Source organism: Patella vulgata, chromosome 3 (genome assembly GCF_932274485.2).
Source record: "Patella vulgata chromosome 3, xgPatVulg1.2, whole genome shotgun sequence".
NCBI classification, from domain to species: domain Eukaryota; kingdom Metazoa; phylum Mollusca; class Gastropoda; family Patellidae; genus Patella; species Patella vulgata.
The window spans coordinates 40,089,677-40,102,821 of record NC_065881.2 but is presented as its reverse complement, the minus strand read 5'-3'; positions in this window follow the sequence as shown (position 1 = coordinate 40,102,821).

Genomic DNA, 13,145 nt, shown 5'->3' with positions numbered 1-13,145 from the left:
CGGACCTGGGAGTAACATAGGTCAGGTGGCGTTAGTCTACCACTTCCGGTTTCGGAGTTATGACCCCCGAGCGAAGCCGGTCTGTTCGGGGTTGGCGGCTACACTAGGTCTTCCCCGAGTCTGAAATTTGGGGTATAGGGGTAGCTCGGACCGGGGAGTAACATAGGCCAGGTGGCGTTAGTCTACCACTTCCGGTTTCGGATTTATGTCCCCCGAGCGAAGTCTGTTCGGGGTTGGCGGCTACACTAGGTCTGCCCCGAGTCTGAAATTTGGGGTATAGGGGTAGCTCGGATCGGGGAGTAACATAGGCCAGGTGGCGTTAGTCTACCACTTCCGGTTTCGGAGTTATGACCCCCGAGCGAAGCCTGTCTGTTCGGGGTTGGCAGCTACACTAGGTCTGCCCCGAGTCTGAAATTTGGGGTATAGGGATATCTCGGACCGGGGGGTAACATAGGCCAGGTGGTGTTAGTCTACTACTTCCGGTTTCGGAGTTATGACCCCCGAGCGAAGCCGGGTATCCTGCTAGTATATATATATATATTTGTGACTGTCGTTTGTCTGCCTGTCTGTCTGTTCGGGGTTGGCGGCTACACTAGGTCTGCCCCGAGTCTGAAATTTGGGGTATAGGGGTAGCTCGGACCGGGGAGTAACATAGGCCAGGTGGCGTTAGTCTACCACTTCCGGTTTCGGAGTTATGACCCCCGAGCGAAGCCGGTCTGTTCGTGGTTGGCGGCTACACTAGGTCTGCCCCGAGTCTGAAATTTGGGGTATAGGTTTAACTCGGGCCGGGGAGTAACATAGGCCAGTTGGCGTTAGTCTACCACTTCCGGTTTCGGAGTTATGACCCCCGAGCGAAGCCGGGTATCTGTCTCTGTCTGTCTGTTCCGGGTTGGCGGCTACACTAGGTCTGCCCCGAGTCTGAAATTTGGGGTATAGGGGTAGCTCGGACCGGGGAGTAACATAGGCCAGGTGGCGTTAGTCTACCACTTCCGGTTTCGGAGTTATGACCTCCGAGCGAAGCCGGTCTGTTCGGGGTTGGCGGCTACACTAGGTCTGCCCCGAGTTTGAAATTTGGGGTATAGGGGTAGCTCGGACCGGGGAGTAACATAGGCCAGGTGGCGTTAGTCTAACACTTCCGGTTTCGGAGTTATGACCCCCGAGCGAAGCCGGTCTGTTCGGGGTTGGCGGCTACACTAGGTCTACCCCGAGTTTGAAATTTGGGGTATAGGGGTAGCTCGGACCGGGGAGTAACATAGGCCAGGTGGCGTTAGTCTACCACTTCCGGTTTCGGAGTTATGACCCCCGAGCGAAGTCGGTCTGTTCGGGGTTGGCCGCTACACTAGGTCTGCCCCGAGTCTGAAATTTGGGGTATAGGGGTAGCTCGGACCGGGGAGTAACATAGGCCAGGTGGCGTTAGTCTATCACTTCCGGTTTAGGAGTTATGACCCCCGAGCGAAGCCGGGTGTCCTGCTAGTAATGAATATATACTGGGAGTTTCATCACTCTTACTATATTATAACCAAAGTTATCGTGCCCCAAAGCATCAACCAATCAGATTGCTTAGCTCTGCTTACAGTAGCAGATAATGTTTCTACCCCAATTCTACCCCAATTAGAAAGATAAGTATATTGTGCTCCAAAATCTCGACCAATATCAAATTGATTGTCGCTCTGCTTACCCTGAAAGGAAAATGCTCATTATTGAACTTAGTTAAGGCATTGATGTGATAAAACTATACACCAAGTGTCCTCACTCTCACTTAATTAGAACTAAAGTTATCGTGTCCCAAAGCATCAACCAATCAAATTGCTTATCTCTGCTTACCCTAAGCAGAAAATTCTCATCTTCGAACTCCACCAAGGCATTGAACCAATAAACACCTAACCTACGCTAAGTGTGAACATTCTAGCTCAATTCGAATGAGAGTTATCGTGTTCCAAAGTCTCGACCAATCAAATTACTTATCGCTCTGCTTACCCTGAGCAGAAAATGATCATTATCAAACTTAGTCAAGGTATTAATGTAATAAAACTATACACCAAATTTCATCACTCTCACTTAATTAGAACTAAAGTTATCATGTCCCAAAGCATCAACCAATCAACTTGCTTATCTCTGCTTACTCTAAGCAGAAAATGCTTATCTACGAGCTCCAATCAAGGCATTGTTGACTTAATAAACACCTACACCAAGTTGGAACGTTCAAGCTCCATTAGATTTTAGAAGCAGGGTCAATAAATTTATCAAATGATATATTTAATTAAGACTTGAAATCGTATATGTGTTTATTCCTGATTATATTTCTATAATTGTTTTGGACAACGCAATTTGCCCATCTAAATTCTGGTTCCGGTGAATGTGGAAATAACGCAAGTTTTCTTCAAAGATGATCCTGATAAAGATCTATTGTTTTCTGCTAAATTAAACTTTTTGTTTCATATCTCACACTCAAATCAAAAAAAATAAACAAGCCAACAGTGAGGCTGATGTCCCCCGCGGAAATCCCAAAATAAATTTATGACACATATTAATTAATCGCACATTTATTTTTTTCAAAAGTATCAAGCAATCAAACTGATTATCAACTATACACTAAGTTTCATCATTCTCTATCAGATAGAATCAAAGTTATCTTGTCCCAAAGCATCGACCAATGAAATTGCTAAGCAATTAGAATTAGCTTTAGCTCGAAATGTCAGGGGAGTTGGCACAATGATCCGCAGTGAATATTTGCTTGGCCGCGACAATATTATACGAGGCTCGTAATTCTCTGTACGAGACTCGTAATTCTCTGTGAAACAGATTGGGGGGGGGGGGGTTGGATGGCTGAATGGTTAGCGTGCGCGCGCTGTATCATAAAGTCTGTCATTGAGTCGACTGGCGTGGTTTCGAATCCCCGGTTGTACGTGACAAGGAGTAGGATCGCCTGTCCAACCTCGTGGGTTTTCTCCGGGTCCTCCGGTTTCCCCCCACTGCTAAAGACCCCTATGCAAGCGAATTATTGAAATAAAATTAAACCATATGTTAGTCCCGAAATGACCTAGTTTGTGTCGAGTGGACGTTAAACCCCATCTCTCTCTCTCTCTCTCTCTCTCTTTCTTTCCGGTGGTACTTTTTACCGCCGACTACCGCCGACCAAATGCTTTTTACCGCCGACCGTCGTGTAATTACCGCCGACCAAATACTTTTTACAGCCGACCGCATTGTAATGACTTTCGACCGTAATATAATTACCGCCGACCAAATACTTGTTACCTCCGACCAAATGCTTAATGATTCGAAATGAAATGAAACGAAATGGGGTTTAACGTCCTACTGTTCTGCTCCTAAATTGGGCTAATGAAGACGGGCATACGCGATACAGTGTGCTATGAGGGAAATTTTGCCCGGGCAGCGGCACTATCGCCTACTCTTATATCGAATTCCAACTGCCAAGGGATCTTTAACGTGCATTCCAATGTATACATGGGACCTCGGTTTTTCGTCTCATCCGAAGGACTAGACAGCTGCCCTTGTCAGGCCCTCCGTCCTGCATCACTGACAAGGGGGAACCACGCTTTAATGATTCCTTGTTACCGCCGACTATTTTACGGTTGTTTTTTTTTTATAAAAAAGAATACAACAAGAATGTTATTTTTTATTTGCGGTGTAATCACGTACAACTGTCGAAAAACATTCATATATATTTTAAAGAATATGGAAGGACAAAACTACAATTTAGATATTGAAGGGCAAATAAAAAAATATCAACATTGTTTCAGCTACTGGTTATAAATAAATAACATTTTAGGCCTATCTTCTATTAGTGCGAGGGTTAGGGTTAGGGTTGTCGACCATATTTATATATAATAAAATCTATATTTTTATCAAACTCTGTGTATTTAACCAAATCTATTTATTTGTCACTAATAATTTAATTAATTTTATATAGTCGGCGGTAACAAGGAATCATTAAGCATTTGGTCGGCGGTAACAAGTATTTGGTCGGCGGTAATTATATTACGGTCGAAAGTCATTACAATGCGGTCGGCGGTAAAAAAGTATTTGGTCGGCGGTAATTTCACGAAGGTCGGCGGTAGTCGGCGGTAAAAAGTACCACCTCTCTCTCTCTCTCTCTCTCGAAATGTCAATCATTGAACTCAGTCAAGACATTCACTTAATGAACATCTACGACAAGTTTAAACTTTCTGTCTCAAAAGCAGAGTTGTTAGTTCCAAAGTCTTGACCAATCAAATGGCTTATCACACCTCAGCCAAAGCAGAAAATTCTCATCATCGAACTTAGTCAAGGTAATGATATCTATCTATCTTCTATATCTATACTAATATTTGTGACTGTCGTTTGTCTGTCTGTCTGTTCGGGGTTGGCGGCTACACTAGGTCTGCCCCGAGTCTGAAATTTGGGGTATAGGGGTAGCTCGGACCGGGGAGTAACATAGGCCAGGTGGCGTTAATCTACCACTTCCGGCTTCGGAGTTTTTATGACCCCCGAGCGAAGCCGGTCTGTTCGGGGTTGGCGGCTACACTAGGTCTGCCCCGAGTCTGAAATTTGGGGTATAGGGGTAGCTCGGACCGGGGAGTAACATAGGCCAGGTGGCGTTAGTCTACCACTTCCGGTTTCGGAGTTATGACCCCCGAGCGAAGCCTGTCTGTTCGGGGTTGGCAGCTACACTAGGTCTGCCCCGAGTCTGAAATTTGGGGTATAGGGGTAGCTCGGACCTGGGAGTAACATAGGTCAGGTGGCGTTAGTCTACCACTTCCGGTTTCGGAGTTATGACCCCCGAGCGAAGCCGGTCTGTTCGGGGTTGGCGGCTACACTAGGTCTTCCCCGAGTCTGAAATTTGGGGTATAGGGGTAGCTCGGACCGGGGAGTAACATAGGCCAGGTGGCGTTAGTCTACCACTTCCGGTTTCGGATTTATGTCCCCCGAGCGAAGTCTGTTCGGGGTTGGCGGCTACACTAGGTCTGCCCCGAGTCTGAAATTTGGGGTATAGGGGTAGCTCGGATCGGGGAGTAACATAGGCCAGGTGGCGTTAGTCTACCACTTCCGGTTTCGGAGTTATGACCCCCGAGCGAAGCCTGTCTGTTCGGGGTTGGCAGCTACACTAGGTCTGCCCCGAGTCTGAAATTTGGGGTATAGGGATATCTCGGACCGGGGAGTAACATAGGCCAGGTGGTGTTAGTCTACTACTTCCGGTTTCGGAGTTATGACCCCCGAGCGAAGCCGGGTATCCTGCTAGTATATATATATATATTTGTGACTGTCGTTTGTCTGCCTGTCTGTCTGTTCGGGGTTGGCGGCTACACTAGGTCTGCCCCGAGTCTGAAATTTGGGGTATAGGGGTAGCTCGGACCGGGGAGTAACATAGGCCAGGTGGCGTTAGTCTACCACTTCCGGTTTCGGAGTTATGACCCCCGAGCGAAGCCGGTCTGTTCGTGGTTGGCGGCTACACTAGGTCTGCCCCGAGTCTGAAATTTGGGGTATAGGTTTAACTCGGGCCGGGGAGTAACATAGGCCAGTTGGCGTTAGTCTACCACTTCCGGTTTCGGAGTTATGACCCCCGAGCGAAGCCGGGTATCTGTCTCTGTCTGTCTGTTCCGGGTTGGCGGCTACACTAGGTCTGCCCCGAGTCTGAAATTTGGGGTATAGGGGTAGCTCGGACCGGGGAGTAACATAGGCCAGGTGGCGTTAGTCTACCACTTCCGGTTTCGGAGTTATGACCTCCGAGCGAAGCCGGTCTGTTCGGGGTTGGCGGCTACACTAGGTCTGCCCCGAGTTTGAAATTTGGGGTATAGGGGTAGCTCGGACCGGGGAGTAACATAGGCCAGGTGGCGTTAGTCTAACACTTCCGGTTTCGGAGTTATGACCCCCGAGCGAAGCCGGTCTGTTCGGGGTTGGCGGCTACACTAGGTCTACCCCGAGTTTGAAATTTGGGGTATAGGGGTAGCTCGGACCGGGGAGTAACATAGGCCAGGTGGCGTTAGTCTACCACTTCCGGTTTCGGAGTTATGACCCCCGAGCGAAGTCGGTCTGTTCGGGGTTGGCCGCTACACTAGGTCTGCCCCGAGTCTGAAATTTGGGGTATAGGGGTAGCTCGGACCGGGGAGTAACATAGGCCAGGTGGCGTTAGTCTACCACTTCCGGTTTAGGAGTTATGACCCCCGAGCGAAGCCGGGTATCCTGCTAGTAATGAATATATACTGGGAGTTTCATCACTCTTACTATATTATAACCAAAGTTATCGTGCCCCAAAGCATCAACCAATCAGATTGCTTAGCTCTGCTTACAGTAGCAGATAATGTTTCTACCCCAATTCTACCCCAATTAGAAAGATAAGTATATTGTGCTCCAAAATCTCGACCAATATCAAATTGATTGTCGCTCTGCTTACCCTGAAAGGAAAATGCTCATTATTGAACTTAGTTAAGGCATTGATGTGATAAAACTATACACCAAGTGTCCTCACTCTCACTTAATTAGAACTAAAGTTATCGTGTCCCAAAGCATCAACCAATCAAATTGCTTATCTCTGCTTACCCTAAGCAGAAAATTCTCATCTTCGAACTCCACCAAGGCATTGAACCAATAAACACCTAACCTACGCTAAGTGTGAACATTCTAGCTCAATTCGAATGAGAGTTATCGTGTTCCAAAGTCTCGACCAATCAAATTACTTATCGCTCTGCTTACCCTGAGCAGAAAATGATCATTATCAAACTTAGTCAAGGTATTAATGTAATAAAACTATACACCAAATTTCATCACTCTCACTTAATTAGAACTAAAGTTATCATGTCCCAAAGCATCAACCAATCAACTTGCTTATCTCTGCTTACTCTAAGCAGAAAATGCTTATCTACGAGCTCCAATCAAGGCATTGTTGACCTAATAAACACCTACACCAAGTTGGAACGTTCAAGCTCCATTTATAGATTTTAGAAGCAGGGTTAGTGTGTTCCAAAGTCTCAGCCAATCAAATTGCTTATCGCTCTGCTTAATCTGAGCAGAAAATGCTCATTATCGAACTTAGTCAAGGTATTGATGTAATGAAACTATACACCAAGTTTCACCACTCTCACTTAATTAGAACTAAAGTTACCGTGTCCCAAAGCACCAACCAATCAAATTGCTTATATCTACTTACCCTAAGCAGAAAATGAAAATGCTCATCTTCGAAATGGACCAAGTTTGAACATTCTAGTTCAATTAGGAGAGTTATTGAGTTCCAAAGTCTCGACCAATCAAATTGCGTATAGCTTTGCTTAGCCCGAGCCAGTACCGGATCGGTGGGGGGGGGGGGGCAAAGTGGGACAAATGTCCCGGGCCTCCCACATGTAGGGGCCCCCCACAATTCTGGGTCATACTAATATTTTATCCCGGACGGAGCCAACCAGTACCTGGGCTGAGGGGGCGAGGATTGGGGCCCTGGGCAGTAAGGGATATTGGGGGCCCCAGGACTGGTAGGTACCAGCAGATTTTCGCTGGCCCAGAGATCGGTTAGGCCCTAAAATTCACTAAATTACATAACTTAGAGGTTCTACCAATCAATAGGTCCTAACCAGTTCCGCGGACCCCATCCCGCGATGTGATTGCTGGGGTCCAACCAGTCCCGGGAAATTAACGTAATCATAGTATAGTAGTTCAGACAAATGTATAATCTGAACATGTTTCCTGCCTAAATTTTACGTCTTTTTTCTCCTTGTCTTTTGTTTGGGATTTTATGTCTCGATTTGACCTATGCTCAGTACATACGGATGCGGAGTACATACTGGTCCTAACCAGTTCCGCGGACCCCATCCCGCGATGTGATTGCTGGGGTCCAACCAGTCCCGGGAAATTAACGTAATCATAGTATAGTAGTTCAGACAAATGTATAATCTGAACATGTTTCCTGCCTAAATTTTACGTCTTTTTTCTCCTTGTCTTTTGTTTGGGATTTTATGTCTCGATTTGACCTATGCTCAGTACATACGGATGCGGAGTACATACTAGTACGATACGCGGTCAGTACGAACAATTTGAACAAACAACAATGGGGCCCCCGCACAGTTGGTATGTCCCCCCCCCCCCCACAAGGTTAATCCGGCACTGGCCTGAGCAGAGAATGCTCATTATCGAACTTAGTCAAGGTATTGATGTAATTAAGCTATACACCAAGTTTCACCACGCTCACATAATTAGAACTAAAGTTAACGTGTCCCAAAGCATCAACCAATCAAATTGCTTATCCCTGCTTACCCTCAGCAGAAAATGCTCATCTTCGAACTCCATCAAGGCATTGACCTAATAAACACCTACACCAAGTTTGAACATTCTAACTCAATAGAGGGAGAGTTATTGTGTCCGGAAAAGTGTGACGGACGGACAGACAGGCAGACGGAGAGACAGGCAGATAGACAGACGAACCTATTTTAATAGCCCTCTGCTTTCTTCGAAAGGCAAGGGACAACAACTAATTTCGATGTCAATGTAATTTAAAAACGATTCAGTGGTAGCCGGCAGTAGTAAAAAGACGCCCCCACATTAAACCAGTATAAGAACAAAATAAACGCATGTTCCAGTGCGGTGTACCCACACCCCCAGAAAATAGATTCGATGTGGTGTATTCTATGGTATATTATTAGTATAACACAATAATGTGGGGGTTCGGGATTTCTTGTCCCACTTCGCCCCACAACCCACCCCACCCCCAACGGACGAACGATTATGTAGTCTATGCTCACTAGACGAAGGGGAAAACGAATGTCATTCCCTCACACATTGTAACCTCTATGACAAATTAATATAGTCAAACACAATATACCTTTCAAATATACCTTTTCAATGCTGTATGCGCTTTTATCCCGTTTTTGCTATAGCCTCGGAATACAATAATGAGTAAGTAAGGCACTGACTCACAAACCAGGCGGTCCTGGGTTCGATTATAATGGCCGAAAAAGTTTTTTGGGTGGGACGAAAAACCAAGGTCCCATCCGTGTACAAAAAAGTGAGCCTTGTCAGTTTGAACTCGATATAAGAGTACACCGAAGCGCGGCTGTCCAGGCAAAATTTTGCTCATGCACACTTGTAGTGCCATGGGTTTTTCTGTCAGACGTGGGGAGCGGACAACACGCTAAAACTAGTCACCACCTCCGTGTGACACATGCATTCCTTTCTTACTACATATCTTAGTAGCCTTGTGATCGTCTAGTGTTTTCACTTCTCAGTATAAGTTAAGACGTTTGTCTTACCAGGAATAACAATGCAACAGTTCGTTTTTATATATCATAGCTGGATACATAGATACAAGCGTAGTAAATTACAGTAAAGTCATTCTCTCAAACCTTTTAGAATCAAGTTGCTGTCTGACGAATTCTCACAAATATGATAGTTTTGTAGCTTTGGGTTTTGACGTTCAATTATCTAATTGGTCAAATATGATGTAAATAATTATGGAGATTAGTTAATTAGCCCAATGACGTCGAAACCCACCCTTACATGGAGAGTGGAAACGTATCTGTTATCAACCTAGAATTGAATGTTTACCATATTATGACTCTTTTTTATATAACTATATCTGTCATTCATTCACTAATTTGATTTAAGTACATATTAGACAATATGTTTGAATCCCACAACTTGCAAAATATAATGCCATCATTAATTTCAAGAGCAAAAATTCTAGCAATATTGCTACACACTGCATAGAATGCCCGTCCTGAATTCATTAGCACAGTCGGTGCAGAAAGGTAAGACGTTAAACACACCATTTCATTTCAATTAAAGATACATTATGGGAGATTAGATAAAGACTTAAAAAAAGCTGGCAGTTCTCACTATAATAGTTAAAAACTAGATACTGTAATGGGAATTAGCTGAAAATTTCAGTCAAATTAATCCACTATGAATTGAGATTTTAGAGATTGAATTTTCAGCCTAACCTCGATCATCATTACTAAAGTCGGTCGGATAAAAAACATAGTCTCGATTATCCATTTCATCATTTAATTGTGAATGGAAGTCGAACAGCAAATCGGAACCTAATCCAATAAACATGGCAGCCTTGATGCCATCGAGAGTTGATTATGGTCTTGATAAGTTAATTAATGTCTAATTAATAATTTAGATAACAATTCAGGCCTAAAGAAAGATATGCAAGGCTGACCTTAAAAATATCTTTGTTTCGCCTAACGCGACCGACTAACTAAAACCACCCCCGACTTAAATTATTTTATTGTACTTTTCCACGATCTTTTTATTTTATTTTGTGTGTCAACCTGAAATATATCATGAGAGTTATTTCCCTTTACTATGGCTATGGTTTGATTCATTATTGAAACTGGTTGATCAAGACGAAAGCGTCATAGGTGTCGCTTCTCAACAAAATGGTTGCAGACGAATACACGTCCATTCCCACGAAATGATTCTGCCTCTATGTCTGTGGTGCGTAGTTTTAAACATGACGACGATATTTTCAATATCCGTTTTCGAGAAAAATGAAGGCACAACCCGCACTATCGTTAAAAACGTGTTGAAGGAGTTTCACACTTCAAGCTCGTGGCAAATCGTGTGCGAGTCGATCATCACGAAAAATCCCGATGTCATTGATTTGTTTGCCAATAAAGAAGACGAATGTTTCCACCCGGAAAATTATTAAGCTGTCAAATTAGCTCTTAAGTTTAATAAAAACTTTCAGTTCGTTACTTTTTACGTCAGACCCCAAATTCATTAAACAAAATTAATGAATCTGTAGTATACAGCTAATAAGTTTTCTGTATTGATTTCTCTGACTTTAAAAAAAAATCTGAAAAAAAAACCGACCTACCGACCCTTCTCCTCGATTGTGGGTCGGGTTTGGTGAAACAAAGATATTTTTAAGGTCAGCCCAATAGGCAGATTTAGCTCTTGCATAATGTATGTTTAATAACGTCTCTTGAAATGATTCATTTCTTTTTCTGCTGTCAAATCTATGTTATGATAGTATTACAAAATAATGGCCCTTTCCCTAGATTCACACACATATCTATGGTGTGCCATAATAGCTGATTTACCCGTGGAATTCCATTGATCTTTGGTGCTGTTGTCCAGCTGCGGTTTTCCCTTAGGCCGAAAAAATAATACTTGAGTTTACGATTATTTTAGCTCCGGACGGTCGGTCGGATTATTTATTTTTCGTGACGTCAAGGTGGGGCCAAGGTATTATACGGTCAATGTTGGGGCGTAAGAAGGGATAGAACCCGTGCCGGACTGGGCCCACCTGTCCACCTGTTCGTGACAGGTGGGCCTAAGCTCATTAAAAAAAAGTGGGCCTTAGCCTATAAAGAGAAAAGTAAAAAAGAAAAGAGAGGTTGAGGAAAGAAAAGAAAAGAAAGAAGGAAGGAGAGGACAGGACACAGGACAGGAGAAAGAAAAGATAGGAAAAAAATGACTGACAAACAACACAAAAAAAGAAGTGTACTACAAGGAAAGAACTTTATGAGTTTTACCTCATTATACCGAGAACCGTGTAATTCATCTTTTAACCTCTACTTAAACATACATTATGCAAGAGCAAAATCTGATTATCGCAAGTCTTAATTTAGGCTTCAGATGTTATAGAAATTATAAATTAGATCTTTATTTAAACAACAAGCCCAAAATCAACTCTGTAGACCCACGGATGGCTCGGCTACAGCTCGGATTTAAATAGGATTTCACTTATTGATAAATTCAAATATGGCGCACCCTGGTGAGAATACGTCAGTTAGATCGAGGCTAAATGATAGAGTGTACTTAGCGAGGCCGCTGTAGAGCCTTTCCGCATGCCATTGAAAACTTTACTTGATAATCGAGATATGTAGGTGGAGTTAACGCCTGTCAATCAAACGATCGGTCAAGGTGAAGGCATATTTCACTACTATTTCTAGTCAAATATTACAACGATGATAACTATGTTCAGAATAAAGTAATTTGACTGAAATTTTCAATATATTCTTCTTTCATCATCTACTCTTGAACTGTTATAGCAAGAATGGCCAACTCTCTATAAAAATCTCCCATAATGTATCTTTAATTCTTCATAAGTCATTATCGCCGAAATAATCGCCAAAAACTTGCCAGTTTTGAGTTTTTCGCGAAAAATTAATCTCTTAGGTTATTCTGTTATCTAATTGTATCAGGAAATCAAAAATTTGCCTTCTTCTGCTTTGGTCTGAAATGCTTGGGGAATGGATTTGCGGTTGTCAAATTTCAAAATTGTCCGGGTGGGAGAACCCCCATAAAATTGTGCCGATATCAATGAGAGAATTATATTTTAAAGTTAACATTTTAATATCATGCTCTCAAAAATATCATGCTCTGATTGCTCTCTTTATAATATCATGATCTTATATAACTAACATTCATAACGTTTGTAACTTTAATCTCTATTGACTTGGCAAGATTCGATCTTTTATTAATGAGGATACTGACAATTAAACTATGGTAAATTCCATGGTCATCTCGCGAATAGATTACTGTAATTCCCCCATATTTAAATTGCCAAAATATAAGACAGAACAATAACAGAAAGTACCGGATTGTTACCTGGTCCTCACTTTTTTGTCAATTAATTAATATTCCCGAATCACCCGTTTACTTACGTGAGCTCATTGACCACTATAAAGCCAATGTTACCTCGTAAGTACGAGATAGTTAACTCGTGATTATAATATCAGAATAGTTTTTTTCCCATTTGATTGTCCCCGATGGCCTTCCGTATCGATCGGCTAATACGCGGATATTATACATCGCGCTCGCTTACATGCTCCGGGCTTACTCGACCAGTATCCTCGACTACAATTCGAAATGTGCAGTGGGAACGGGTAATCGAACGGCGCGGCGCTTTTTTTAGGTATCAAAATGGAAGATAAACGCCGCCAAACAATTATGCTTGGTGTTCTGATAAATAACGGCGAGCAGACAATAATCTACCAACAAACTTTCATTGGTACAGACTTTTTCATTGGCATCTTATTGGGAAAATTAAATCAGGAGAAGCGAAATAAAGCCCCAAGGATAGAATATTATGCAGAACATATAGTCCGGCTCTACAATCCTTAGAAGACTTTAAATCACACTTTCGTTTAACCAATGTAACATTTGATAACTTTGCTAACGAGCTCCATGTCTTACCAGAAATGCAGTTA